The 13,774-nt window shown below is 52.4% G+C and overlaps 1 pseudogene; it reads left to right on the top strand.

Annotated features, from left to right (window-relative positions):
• The first annotated feature begins 6,455 nt into the window (after positions 1-6,455).
• LOC144252180 (protein spire homolog 2-like) overlaps positions 6,456-13,774 on the top strand; it is a 30,473-nt pseudogene continuing 23,154 nt past the window's right edge.

The following is a 13,774-nucleotide window of genomic DNA, read 5'->3' on the forward strand; positions in this document are numbered from 1 at the left end:
GAGAGTAAGAGAGTGAACTGGGTGTTCATATTTATGGGCTCAACACAGGATGAGGAGGAGCAGGGCCAGTGGGCTGTTACTTCTTCATTGGCTGAGAGATGGAGCCACTTCAGGGATTGGAGGTGCTGGTTCTTTGTGCCATTCAGTGCATCATGGACCTCAGCTCCCAGAAGGGAAGTGCCATCTTTACCAGCATTAATACCAAAAAATAAAATAAAATCACAACAGAGACTAATGTTTCATTGTGTGTCTCTCTTTCAGACTTTCTTTTTTTTGTTTTTTCTTTCTTTCTTTCTTTTCTACTGGGAATTGAACTCTGAGGCACTTTGCCACTGAGCCACATCCCCAGACCTTTTTATTTTTTGAGACAGGGTCTTGCTAAGTTGATTAGGGCCTCATTAAGTTGCTGAGGCTGGCCTTGAACTTTTGATCCTCCTGCCTCAGCTTCCTGAGCTATTGGGATTACAGAAAGCACTCAGCCCAGGCTTTCTTTTTTACAAATACTTTTTTCTTTTTCTCCTTCCTTCCTTCCTTCCTTCTTTCCTTCCTTCCTTCCTTCCTTCCTTCCTTCCTTCTTTCTACAGTCTTGCTAGGTTGCCCAGCCAGGGTCCAGCTTGCAGTCCTCCTGATTTAGCCTCTGAGACTCTGGGATTACAGGGGTGCACCACCATCGCTAGCACAATTAGTTTTAATTGCAGCTTTATAATCTGCACTTTCACCAGGCCGTGGACCCAGCTCCTCAGGAGGCTGAGGCAGGAGAATTACTTGAGTCCAGGAGTTTGAGATCCTGCCTCAAATAAATAACCTGTGTGTTCTCCCCGCAAGCACTCATGCATGTAGATGCAGCCTTCCCTTGAGTTCACTCTGATGGCTCCTGGCCTATGCAGCATCCCCAGTTGTCTAACAACCCTCATCTCCTTTTAGCAAGGCAACCTTAAAGTGCACAAACTCCTGGAGGTCTGAAGGCTCTTCTCAGCAGGGGATGTGTTCCAAGTATCACATGCCTGGGTCAAGACCACACACACCCTCCTGGCCTTGACTGCTTGGCCATGCGCCTCTCCCTCTGTGGAAATTCAGGGGCCTACCCTCCGGTGCTTGCAGCAGGATCCTGTCTCCTGCCAGGAGTGGTGGTGGCCATGACCGTCATCCCAGCTACTCATGAGGGAGAGGCAGGAGGACCACTAGTCTGAGGCCAGCCTGGACAGTTTGAGACCCTGTCTCTAAGGTTTTTTTAAAGAGGCTTAGATCTTGTGCAGGAGGGCTCAGTCCCCAGTCCCCAAAAAATGCTAAAACAACAACAACAAAAACCAGCCAAGTCTAGTGACAATGTCCAAATAAAGGCCAGAATAAAAGGTGACACAGAGAAGAAGCAGTGAGAGGTGAAGACAGCCCCAGGCAGAGAGCACCCCAGATCCCCCGAGGAGCTGGCTCTGCAGACGCTGGCCTCGGCCCCCAGAACTGCAGGAAGATGTGACGCTGCTGCTTGTCTGTGCTGGGAGCCCCAGGAACCCACATAACTCCCACTGTTTCTGCACCCTTGTTGTGTTAGCATGGTATGAAGGGGAGAATGCACCCTGTGTCACAATAGGAACCTTGACAGAGGGTACCTGGGACTTCTGAGCACCTGAGCAGCACTTTGGAGGTCCACTGCTGCCCGTACAGTCTGTGTACTCCCATGCAAAGGGCAGAGAGAGCGAGTACTTCAGCTCCAAGGCTCACAGTCTCCATCACAGTCTCTCAGCTCCAGCACAGCAGCATGACAGCAACCACAGATGACAAGTCACAGCTGGAGATGCCTTTGTGACCATCACACTTTATTTACCAAAACAGAATGGGCCAGTGTGGCCTGTGGGCATGGCCTCCAGAGAGATCCCTGTATTGAGAATGAGGAAAGCTGGCCTCGCCTGTGAACTCACAGGTAGCCAAAAGGTCAATCTACACCTCATTTCTCATCTGGGAAGAGAGATCATGGTGCCTTTTCTACCTCCCTGGTGGGATTCTGTGAGGATGAATGAAGTGAGAGCAGCAGAGTGCTCACCAGGCGGTCGAGGGGTGCGCACATGCACACGGGCAGGAGGCGCTCCCTCGGCTCCAGTCAGCACGCCCCTCCCTGGCATCCCATCCACAACTCCCTTGGGCCCTTCCCAGCACCAGCATGTTCCAGGCCTGAGGATGCTGCCACAATAAAAGCAAAACAGGACACAGCTCTGCCCTCCTGAAGTGACCAGGCCCCTGGGAACAGACACACAAGTAGGACGTGGTTGCTGAGGACAGGCGGCCAGTGCCATGGGGGACTGAGAACTGCAGGTGCTGAGAGCTAGGGTGGAGGGCAGGGGCCACCTGGGCTCCCAGGGGCCCTGCATTGCTCTGGGCTCGCATGTCAACCACAGGCTGAGGGCCACCAGCAGGAGCAGGGGACAACCAGGGTCTGCCAATTCTCAGAAGCTGTTTGTTTTGGAGGTTGATCTTACTAGACGAGAGAGTCTGGGAGTTTTTTTTCTTTTGCCATTTTTATTTTATTTTACATTGAGACAGGGTCTCAGTAAGTTTTCCATGCTGGCCTTGAACTTGAGATCCACCTGCCTCAAACCCCAGAGTTGCCAGGATCCCAAGCTGAGAGTTTTGATCCTGAGCTGCAGGGAGGGTGGAGATGCCAGGAATGGAGGGAGAAGACCCTCCACCCCCATTTGAAGTGTGTCCACTGTTTCACCTTCATCTTGGCTCTGCCCTGGACCCTTGTAGTGCCAACAGTCCGTCCTCTTCTCTGGCTCTTCCCTCTGCTCAGCCCAGAAACCCTGCAGCCCTGGCTCCCACAGCCCTTCCTCCCAGCTCTCCTGGGTTTCCTTCCAGAAACCAAGCACAGCCTGGCTCTACCTGGCCTCCCTGGGGATTCACAGCTTTTATCATTATCCCAAAATAAACCTACAGCACAAAACCCCAGCTTCTCACATTTCAGCTTTTCCTCTCAGACCCCTGAACTCTGGCCCTGCCTGGCTGCAGGGAGCATGACAAAGAATGCATTCAGGGCCTCTCAGTCCTGGCAAAAGCTCGGCTGCTCACTGCATGGTGTGCACAGAATCCCTGGGGAGGAGCCGACCTGCTTTTGAATCTGAACTTGACTTCCTGAGGTGTGGGCCCAAGGATCTCTGCCTCTACTCCCCACAGGCGAAGCCATCCCACCTATGTGTGGGCTGGTGCACAAGGTCTTTGCTCTGGAATTGTCTCTGCATGGCTCACTCTGACATTTGTGCCCAGGCACTGTGGGTGTTCTTGCTACACCAGGAGCCTTACACTCCTGAATTCAGTGCCCCAGAACTGTCTCTACTTGTAGCCACAGAACACCTGGGGACCCAGTCCCCACATCACCTTTTGGCCTCCAGCCTCTACATCTGCGAAGATGCTCATAGGAAAATCCCGAGAGCTTTCCAACCTGTGCCGGCACAGTGGTCAGCTAATAGTCCTCCCCTGGCAATGCCCCCCAGGGGCCAAGATTGACAGTTTCCTTGGAGAAGACATGTAGAATCTTCTCAAAGCTCTGCGTAGAGCATGCAAAAAGGCAACCAACGGGGCGCTCGAAGCTCGTGTCCAGCACTGGGCCTGTTTCCCCATGTGCCCCCCCCCCAGGAACAGAGGTGGGCCTTTCACAGCTCTTTCTCCAGGCTTTCCAGGGTACCTGGTGCTGTGAACAGTGTGAGCAGAACAGCTCACACCAAAGGTGACTATTTTGGGAGTATGTTTGCAAATAAGAAACTCAGCAAAGTGATGATCCAGTTCCAAGCACTAAGGGATTCTAGTGTGTCCCCAGGCAGAGTCATGGATACCACCCTATTTTCTAATTTACTGGAAATGAAGTAAGCTACAAGTGACCCTATAAATATAGGAATAACTTTCCAAGTTGGGTTAATGATTCACCTACACCAATTTTTATTATACTCTCAGTTAACCTTTATTTTTTGTACTGGGGCTTGAGCAGGGAGCTTTACTACTGAGCTACATACCAACTCTTTAACTCTTTTAATTTTTTATTTTTAAATTTTTTTTTCCCTTAGTTGTCGATAGATCTTTATTTTATTTATTTCTATGTGGTGCTGTGAATTGAACCCAGGGCTCACACATGCCAGGCAAGTGGATTACTGCTGAGCCACAGTCCCAGCCCCACACACCAACTCTTTTTAGTTTTGATTTTGAGACAAAGTCTCACAAGTTGCCCAGGCTGGCCTTGCTTGCAACCCTCTTGCTTCAGTCACTGGGGGTGCTAGGATTCCATCTATGTGCCAGTGCACCCAGCTCAGTCCTGTCTGTTTTTTTTTTTTAATATATTTTTAGTTGTAGAAAGACACAACGTGGGCTGGGGAATGTGGCTCAAGCGTTAGCGTGCTCACTTGGCATGCGTGCGGCCCGGGTTCGATCCTCTTCACCACATACAAAACAAAGATGCTGCATCCACCGAAACTAAAAAATAAATATTAAAATTCTCTCTCTTGGAAAAAAAAGGCACAATGCTTCATTTTACTTATTTATTTATTTTTATGTGGTTCTGAGGATTGAACCCAGTGCCTAGGCAAGCACTCTACCACTGAGCCCCAGCCCCAGTCCCTCTCTCTCTCTCTCTCTCTCTCTCTCTCTCTCTCTCTCTCTCTCTCTCTCTCAGTACTGGGGAGTGAATTCAGGGGCACTTAGGGCCTTGCTAATTTGTTGAGGCTGGCTTTGAACTCGCGATCCACCTGCTTCAGTCTCCTGAGCTGCTGGGATTACAGACATGTGCCATGTGCCCGTCCCCAATCTCTGTTTAATAGCTGGAAATAAACTGATTTATTTCTAAAATCCAGATGGCAAGTAAAAGTTTTGGAAGAACTGATATTTCTTTGATTCTGAGATCCTGTGTTTCTTTCTTGATGAGCAAAAATGTATATTTTAGCTCTAGTGCTTCTCCCAGCTGGAGAAAATGGCTAACTTTGACTTCAGAAACTAACTGTGGAACTCATCAAGGTATCGAGAGCTCACCACAGGACATAACAGTTGCATCTAGTTGTTGGAGCCATGAGCCAATTACTCTGGTTTTGAGTAGATTTACTCTTCAGTTCTGATCATCAGCTTAAAAGTCACACTCTCAGAGCTGAGCATGGTGGCCACTCAGGAGGCTAAGGAAGGAGGATCAAAAGTTTAAGACAAGCCTGGGCACTTTATCAAGACCCCATCTCAAAATAAAAAACAAAAATAGGGATGTAGCTCAGGGGTAGAGCCCTTGCCTAGAATGCACAAGAACCTGGGTTCAATCCTCAGTACCACAAAGAAAAAAAGTCACTCTCAGCCTCCCACTCTACAAGATTGAAATATTTCTTGCTGCAAACCCACAATTAAGAAGTCAGAAGACAGGCTGGATGTGGTAGCACACGTCTGTAATCCCAGCAGCTCAGGAGGCAGAGGCAGCAGGATCACTAGTTGAAAGCCAGCCTCAGCAATTTAGCCAGGCACTAAGCAACTCAGGGAGACTCTGTCTCAAATAAACTACAAAACAGGGCTGGGGATGCGGTCAGTGGTTGAGTGCCCCTGAGTTCAATCCCCCATGAAAGAAAGAAAGAAAGAAAGAAAGAAAGAAAGAAAGAAAGAAAGAAAGAAAGAAAGAAAGAAAGAAAGACAGGAAGGAAAGAAGGAAGGAGGGAAGGAAGGAAGGAAGGAAGGAAGGAAGGAAGGAAGGAAGGAAGGAACAAACGAACGAACGAATGAATATGTTCATCTACAACAACAAAACAAAAAAAAAGAGGAAGAAGTTAGAAGATGCGCTGGGCTGTGGCTCAGTGGTGGAGTGCTTACCTAACATGTGTGATGCATTGAGTTCAAAGTTCAGCACCACATATAAATAAATAAATAAATAAAGGTAGCAGGCTCGGTGGCACACACCTGTAATTACAGTGGCTCGGGAGGCTGAGGCAGGAGGATCATGTGTTCAGAGCCAGCCTCAGCAAAAGCGAGGTGCTAAACTACTCAGTGAGACCCTGTCTCTAAATACAAAATGGGGCTGGGGGTATGGCTCAGTGGTCAAGTGCTCCTGAGTTCAGTTCCTGGAGAAAGAAAGAAAAAAGAAAAGAAAAACGAGGAGAGAGAGAGAGAGAGAGAGAGAGAGAGAGAGAGAGAGAGACAGAGACAGATAGAGAGAGAGAAAGGAAGAAAGAAAGGTGCTCTGTTTATTTACAACTAAAAAAAGTCAGAAGACTTCTCATCTTGGGCCAATTTCTGGGTCTCATCTGATCCTTTTGGGGGATGTGTCAGTAGCGTCTCCAGCACTGGCCAACACTTCTGCTACCTCATTTGGTCATGCACAGGGGGATAAACTTTTAGATAAGTAACAAATCCTCAGGACATAAGTAAGAAGAACCCAAGTCCCACTTTTTTCCTTAGTTCTGAATCTTGCTGGCTGATATCTGAGGAAGCGCACAGGGGTCCCTGAAGCCGTGATGGAAGCTGGGTGAGAAAGGGTCACAGGACTCTTATAAGTAGGTGGCCTCCAGGCCCCTGAGGAAGCCAGACATGAGTCTTACCAGGCCCTGGCCCAGTGAGGAAGCTGCTGGAGGCACCTGCTCATCCAAAGAAACCCTGAAGTCTGTGGTCAGCTAGGGACATTCAAACCCCCAAGAACGAGGGCAGGTGTCGTCTTTCCCACTAGGGAAATTACCATCTCCATCCTCTCCCATGACTGTGGCTGCACCTCCAGGGATGCTCCTGCCACCAGGAAGACGGGGAGCAGCACAGCCACAGTGCAGCCACACCCAGCTTCCACTGAGGTGGGGTAAGAAGTGAGGCCATCCCAAGTCTTGATTCCCGTGGAGCCACCTGACATGGTGTGGGCATTCTCTTCTACACAAGACGCTTCACAGAAGCTAGGTGGCCTACCCTTCAGAAGCAACCCTTGAAATTCCTTCCTTTCATGGGTGCAGGATTGGGGAAGCTGAGCCTGAGCCCCAGGCTGTGCCATCTTTCTCTACCTTCTCTCATCTCCACTTTCCTTCTACAAAGTACCGGTGCTCCTGCATCTCATGTCTCATAAGCTTGGGGAACAAGGAAAGATGTGAAAGTCACCCCACAATTGATTATAAAAACTCTAGTCACACTTACATGTGTCAGGCTGGTGAGGTGGCTCAGTAGTAAAGCACTTGCCTAGCCTGCATGAAGCCCTGGGTTCAATCCCCAGAACTACATAAAAAAATAAATAAAACAGGGCTGGGGCTCAGTGGTAGCACACTTGCCAGGCATGTGTGAGGTATTGGGTTCGATTCTCAGAACAGCGTGTAAATAAACAAAATAAATATCTATCAACAACTAAAAATAAATAAATAAATAAACCAAACAAAAATATTTTAAAAATATGACTCACATGTAACAAAATCCTTTCTGCTTTGAGATTAAAAGAACAGAAGGGATGATCCGACAGTGGGGCCCCAGGTGAAAACATACCTCCATAAGTTCCCTTCAAACCAGGTGAAATGGCCTCGTTGCTGAGGTTTTTAAACCCAGCGGCCCAGGAATCACCCCGGCCCTAGTCAGATCTCCAGTCCCGGGAACCTGGGTTTTGTGCTTCCTGGTGATTTCCCACTTGCATTTCCTGGCTGACTACCACTGAGAGGTTTCTGGATCAACCCCAACAAAGCAGGTCCCTGGCTGGCACACCACCTGACTTGTGGGTAGGGGACCTGAAACAGAGTGGGTGGGTGCTGTTATCTCTGGCCAACCCTGTGTCTTCATGTGTCTACTGTCTCAGGGACCGTGAAGGGATGGAAGCAGACACACCTTCCCTCCTAGAAAGGGTCATCTATTAAGTGTTTCATGCCCGAATCCCGGGTCACCTTCACCCTCACCCACCCCAGCAGTCTCCTGGGGTCACCTTGCTTCAGGCCCTCCAAAGAGTTCACAGCACTTTGACTCGCTTCTCAGTGTGGGAGCCCCGCCCCCCATCACTGTGGTGTGTCCACCACCGGAGGCCGGTCTAGAGGAGCCCAGCCTACAGTGAGCCCAGAGCAGGCTGGGGCGTAGACCTGTTGAGCTCGGGGTTGGGGAGAGTGGGGTGTCTTCCAGAACGTCTCCATCAGGAATGAGTCTCTTGGCCTGGGCCTGGATCGCCTGGGTCAGCGCCCCACCCTCAGTCCTGCCCTGGCCCCAGTTCCCTGAGCCCCTCCCTCTCCCACACGGCCCGCTGGGCTCAAGTTCCCCTTCGGGTCCCCCACTCTGGCCTCCCTCCCACACTTGTGCAGCGTCCCGGTCCTCCCTCCCCAGAGCGCTGGTCCTCTGGCACCCGGCGCCGCCTCCCTGCGCACCCGCGGCTCCACCTGCGACGGCCGGTGGGGGCGGGGCCGCCGGGATGACGCGGCATGCGGACGGCGCGGACCCGCCCCGCGCTTGGCGGTGCCCGGCGGCGGTGATGGAAACCCGACGCTCCCGCGGGCTGCGATGATGGGCGGCCATCGCCCGGGCTGGCGGCGGCGGCGGCGGCTGCAGCGCGACGGCCCCCGGAGCGCGCGGGACTGGCGGCGCGGCGGGAGCCCTGGGAGCTGTCCCTGGAGGAGGTGCTGAAGGTGTATAAGCAGCCCATCAAAGAGGAGCAGGCGTGGGCCGTGTGCTTCCAGGCCTGCCACGGCCTGCCAGGCGCGCCCGGCGGCCAGCGCCGCATCCACGACACTGGGGACATCCTGCTGCACCAGGACGGCTTGGTCGGCGCACGGCAGGAGCCGGGTGAGCGCAGCGGGCGTCCGGGTTGTGGCCCGTGGCTGCCGGAGGCGGCCGGGACGCGCCGGCGGCTCACTGGGTGGTTCCCTGGTGAAAGGGACCGCGACCTCCTTGGCGCCCACTGCGCCGTCCTGCTGCTGGATCCGACTCCTCCTTCCTGACTGGCTGCTGGACCTGGAGGCCCCCTGCCCTCTGGATCTGGAACCTCCGCTGGGCCAGGCACTGCCCTCCTGGCCTTTCCAGACCTGGGGACCCCTCATCGTCCCCTTCTCGTCCTCCCGTCTCTCATGGCATCAAGGCCAGCTGCTCTGTGGCGGGGCACGCTTTCCTTGGCTGAGAAGGGGCTTTGGCCAGATTGCTAGTACCTGGGGTGAAGTCGGGAAGCAGGCATTATGCCATTCTTGTTCCCTGCTCTCCCCTGGGCCACTCCTCCTGGCTTTGGGTTCTGCAGCCCTCAGTATATGGCTCATGCAAGGCTTTGTGGGTACAAAGAGTCCTTGCTGCTCTCTAGTGACACGGAGAGGACACAGAATGTCCCCAGGCTAGCTCTTTCATGGAGGTTGGGGGAGGGGCTTGCCTCCTGGGAATCTGTGCGGAATACACACCAGTTTCCTGGGTTTAATTGAGAGGGAGCAAGGAGAGTGTAAAATCTGCTTTTTTTTTATCCAAAAGAACCAACAACTTAGCCCCTGAAATATGTTTGAGGTCTGTTGAAAGTGGTGCGTTTAGCTGGTTATGTACTTTCCCCTTTAAGTTGTTTTCCTCTCTGGAGAATGGAAGGTTTGTATATGGCGCATAGGATGATATTACCCCAAAGCTGAAACCCTTTTGTGAGCACAAAGGCAGGCTGTGTGCACTGGTTGGAGCCTGACCTCCCTCCAGTCCTCAGCTATGGCCTTGCACTTGCTCTGGAGCAGGCTTCTGTGGAAGACGGGGCAGGAGCAGGGCAAAGCCCAGCAGAGGCAGCAGACAGTGACTGCCTTTTACAGTGGGGAGGGGCCTGCTGTGTCCCCCCCAGGAGCCTGCAGCTTTCTCCCTCAGCTTCCTCTTCCTTCCAACCCCTGCCTGTGACACTTGCAAGTTGAATTTTGCACAAAAAGCATTGATACATTGATTTGATGGGTGGAAATAGTAAGCACCGACATCATGGTATTATTCCCACTTTACTCTCAGGTCAGCTGAGGCCCAGGCCTCAGAAAGTCCAAAATCACTCAGAAAGGGGCAGAATTTGAACTCTGCACTCATGCTCTGAACCACTGTGCTGCCATGTCTTTCAAAGACTGGGCAGAGGGGCAGGTGCACAGTGACCTGCTCTCACCTGGAGTCTGCATACTCACAGAGCTTTTCTCCTGAGGCTCTGTCCTCCTTATAAGATGCTCCCTGGGCCTACCCCAGCCCTGGAGATAAGTGATACCCTAGGGTCTGGCTCCCAGCTCTGCAGAGCAGGACAGGACTGCAGGGAGTGTATAGTCTAGCCTCTGATTTTTAAGGATGGGAAAACCCAAGCAGAGTGGGAGTGGTGAGTTGTTGCCCACAACCATAGCAGCTATCCCTGGGGTTTCCTGGTGTCTCCCTGAACTGTGGGCAAGCCAAGCTGGGCTTCCTATTGGTTCTGTCCCAAATATCAGAGGGCCATGCTTGGGATGTGGGTCATCTGTTTCTCTCTCTCCCCCAGGATTCTATGTGCTGCTGATTCCCAGTCATTGCCCATGTGGCAGTCATCACAGATCTAGTGGCACTTCCTGACTGAGGAGTCAAAGCTCAGTACAGGCCTGTGCATTGAAGAGCCTTATCTCTGTTTGAACAGGGTCTCTGGTCTGGTTTCTGTTCATAAACATTCCTCACAATGGTGATGGCTTATGACGTCTGTCTGCCTTTATTTTATTTTTGGTACTGGGGATTGAATCCATGGACACTTAGCCACTGATCCACATCCTCAGCCCTTTTTTGTATTCTATTTTGAGGCAGAATCTCACTGAGTTGTATAGGGCCTTGCTAAGTTGCTGAAGCTGGCTTTGAATTCGCAATTCTGCTGCCTCAGCCTCCTGAGCCACTGGGATTACAGGCATGTGCCACTGCGCCTGGCTGCCTCTCTCTTTTTTTTTTTAAGTGGAAGAATGGGAAATGTGTTAGCATGTGGAGTTATTTTTAAGAGGCCATTATTAAAACCTCAAGATCGGGAAAGGATTATTTTTTAAAATGGACTCAGGAAACTCCATCAGGTGAAGCTCTGTGGAGCCGTTCCGTACACAGCACAGCCAGTGGTCAGGTGGCCTGCAGCGCTCTCAGTGGATCCACCTCCTGCCGTCCCAGGGTGGCTTGCCCCACGGGAAGGTGCTCTGCAAAGTGGGACTTGGGCATCGGCCCCTGGAGCATCCAGCTTCGGGCCCAGCTTTCTTCCAGGAAGATGCCCAGGAGACAGTGGAGGCTGGTGCTAGGTGCCCCTGGGGTGAGGGGAGCCATGGCTGCCTCCTCTCCCTTTACTTCCTGCCTTGCACTCACACTCACTTACACAAATATATTTTTATTCGTTTTTATTGGCCCACTTTTCTTTTTGGTGATGGGGTTCAAATCCAGGGTCTCTTGCATGGTAAGTCCAAACTCCACCCTGGAGCTCCATCCCCAGCTCTTGCCTTTTGATGCTCCACCTTTTCAGTCAGGCCCCACTCTTTATACTTGGGGTGGACTGTGGGTCTGAGCCTGGCTATCCCCAGGGTTCTCTGGAGCAGTTGCTAGTTCTTCGTTCTTGAGTGGATACAAGGCCTTCCCTTTTTATGTTGTAGCCCCAGGTTCCTAACACAAAGGCCATTAAAAGGCATTTGTCCAGGCCTGCCAGTGGCTCAGGAGGCTGAGGCAGGAGAATCATGGGTTCAAAGCCATCCTCAGCAAAAACGAGGTGCTGCTAAGCAACTCAGTGAGACCCTGTCTCTAAATAAAATACAAAATAGGGCTGAGATGTGGCTCAGTGGCCAAGTGTCCCTGAATTCAATTCCCAGTACCCCGTAAAATAAAAAATAAATTTATAAAAAGACACCTGCCCAGAACTGGACCACAGTGTCCACAGGGCTGACTTGTCTTTCACTCTCTCCCCCAGCAGTGCTCAAGAGCAGGCTCTGGCCTCAGGGGGTCCGCTGCACCTGGGCCCACAAGTCACAGCCAGGGGTGCTGCTGCTGCATGTTTGAGCTGGCCTCTGTGCCAGCCACAGACACTTCGCTGTGTGTCTCCTGGCCCAGCGTGCTCCTGCCAGGTGCTGAAATGGGACCCTTTGCTATTGAGGAGTGTGGTTGGACTTTGGGATCAGGAAGCGCACAGCTGGCTCTCTCTGCTGCTGGAGGTCCCTGAGTTCCACCAGTGGCCAGAAGAGTCTGTTGAGGTCATCTTCTTTTCACCATCCCCCCTGCCCAGATGTGTGCAGATGAGCTTTGAGTGGTCTTGCCTTGGCTGGTGTCCTTAGTTATGCTGGGGAGAAGCTGGAGCTGGTCAGAAAGGTCAGATTCTGCTTCCAGAGAGAATTCCCCTTCCCAAGTCTCCTGGCTGTCAGAACATTCCTGGTGGTTCTTATAGCTGGGTCCTTGCCAGCCCTGGCCATGGCTGGAGGTACCTGTCACAGCTATGCCACCTGCCTGGCTATTGCAGGTGCTCTTGCAGCTGTGCTCTTTGCCCTTGAGGGCCACTTAGTCCAGTCATGGTGAAGGGTGACAGAGGCCACCCAGGAGGGTGGGAGCTTTCCTTCCTCACCATGATGGGAGCCAACCTTGAGAGGTGCTTGTAGGATAGGTGCTGAGGTGTTGGGGTCACTCCTCCTGGGAGAGCTATGTTGTTAAGAGCCTCTTCCGCAGCCGAGAAACCCAAAGTCACAGGAAAACAGCCACCTGAGTTGACAGTTGTGGGTGTGATGATGGCCTGTGCCTTAGAGGTGTGTGACTGACCATCTTGGGGGTGCCAGTGGAGGCCTGTGCTGCTGCGCTGCACATTTCTTGATGGTCAGCGCCTGTCCCTGAGCTTTGCTTTCTGGAAGAGGGCTGCCAGACAGTCACTGTGAGGTGTGTGTGGGGGTGAGCAAGGTGTATTTGCAGACAGATTTCTGTAATCCATCTTCTGAGCAAGCCTCACCTTGCAGGACGATCACCTTCTGTGTGTGTGACCTCTCTGACGCTGCCCATGCCAGGCTGGCCCTCCCATAAATCCTGGACACGGGCGGCCCAGGTGCCTGTCCTAGCTGGTACCACCCAACCTGTGCTGTGACTTTGGAAAGGGCTCCACATGTCCAGGAGCCTGGGGGGCCCCACGTCACGCGTGAGGTTAAGCTTGCTGTCGCCTTCCAGCCGCATCCTCCACATGCTCACCAGCTGCCTGCCTGGCATCCACGGGGGGTTTCTCTGCCCCACATGGGACAGAGCTGACTCTAGTGCAGCACCAGGAATCTTGGGGCACTGGATGGTCCGGCCCTGGCATGAGGCCTGGTTAAACCCTGTGGACAGGCTGCCAGGGTTTAACTCTGACCCTTCAGAGCGATGCAAAAGCCCGGTTAAGAGGGAGGAGAGGGGCCTGGAAGTGGTGTCTGCTCGCCGGGCAGACAAGCACAAGGGGCCCGGGCAGCGGGAGGAAGCTCCCAGCCACTGTTTCGGCTTCTGTCCTCTCCCAGGGAATCCCACTTTCCCCCTGTGCATCTGCCTTGGTTCGTCTCCAGGGACTGAGGGGTGAGCAGAAAGGAGAGTGTGGGCATCTGTGGCTTCAGGACAGATCTCCACGACCTTCTGGCTCGAGGTGACACAAACCCATTTTCTTCTGTCTTAAGAGGGTATAGATACAGAATAGCCTTTTCCTTAGGTTAGCTGTTGGCTGTCCTGCCTACGTCTGCCACCTGTGTCCCCTGGCCATGCCACGCAGAAGTCAGGGGGCCTGCAGGTGTGTACGCTCCCAATTCCACCCTCACATCTGGGTGTCATGTCGCTCTCCATTTTTTCTTCTTTTATTGTTTTCCTATTTTTAAAAATTATTTTTTGGGACAGGGTATTGCTGAATGGCCTAGGTGTGCCTGGGACTTGTGATCTT

This window comes from Urocitellus parryii, unplaced genomic scaffold (genome assembly GCF_045843805.1).
Source record: "Urocitellus parryii isolate mUroPar1 unplaced genomic scaffold, mUroPar1.hap1 Scaffold_37, whole genome shotgun sequence".
NCBI lineage: Eukaryota > Metazoa > Chordata > Mammalia > Rodentia > Sciuridae > Urocitellus > Urocitellus parryii.